The sequence below is a fragment of the Colobus angolensis genome, unplaced genomic scaffold (genome assembly GCF_000951035.1).
Source record: "Colobus angolensis palliatus isolate OR3802 unplaced genomic scaffold, Cang.pa_1.0 Scaffold690, whole genome shotgun sequence".
NCBI lineage: Eukaryota > Metazoa > Chordata > Mammalia > Primates > Cercopithecidae > Colobus > Colobus angolensis.
Window position 1 is genome coordinate 145,181 of NW_012120599.1, and position 749 is coordinate 145,929.

Sequence of the window (749 nt, forward strand, 5' to 3'; positions counted from 1 at the left end):
GAGGTTGCGGGCGCCTGTAGTCCCAGCTACTCGGGAGGCTGAGGCAGGAGAATGGCGTGAACCCAGGAGGCGGAGCTTGCAATGAGCTGAGGTCCGGCCGCTGCACTCCAGCCTGGGCGACAGAGCGAGACTCCGTCTCAAAAAAAAAAAAGTAAATAGAGGCCAGGGCCAGGCGCAGTGGCTCATGCCTGTAATCCCAGCACTTTGGGAGACCAAGGGGGGCAGATCATGAGGTCAAGAGTTCGAGATCATCCTGCCCAACATGGTAAAACCCCGTCTCTACTAAAAATACAAAAATTAGCCAGGCGTGTTGGTATGTGCCTGTGGTCCCAGCTACTCAGGAGGCTGAGGCAGGAGAATCGCTTGAACCCGCGGGGCGGAGGTTGCAGTAAGCTGAGATTGCACCACTGCACTCCAGCCTAGTGACAGACCAATACTCTGTCTCAAAAAAGAAAATAGAGGCCAGGCACAGTGGCTTGTGCCTGTAATCCTAGCACTTTGAAAGGCCGAGGTGGGCAGGTCACTTGAGGTCAGGAGTTCGAGACCACCCTGGCCAACATGGTGAAACCCTGTTTCTACTAAAAATACAAAAGTTAGCCAGGCATTGTGGCAGGTACCTGTAATCTCAGCTACTCGGGAGGCTGAGACAGGAGAATTGCTTGAATCAGGGAGGCAGAGTTTGCAGTGAGCCAAGATCGTGCTACTGCACTTCAGCCTGGGCAACAGAGTGAGACTCCATCTCAAAAAAA

The 749-nt window shown here is 53.5% G+C and overlaps 1 protein-coding gene across 1 annotated transcript in view; it reads left to right on the forward strand.

The window, feature by feature from the left end:
- The window catches only part of NFX1 (nuclear transcription factor, X-box binding 1), an 86,885-nt gene that overhangs the window by 58,268 nt on the left and 27,868 nt on the right, over window positions 1-749 (forward strand). The window lies entirely within an intron of this gene.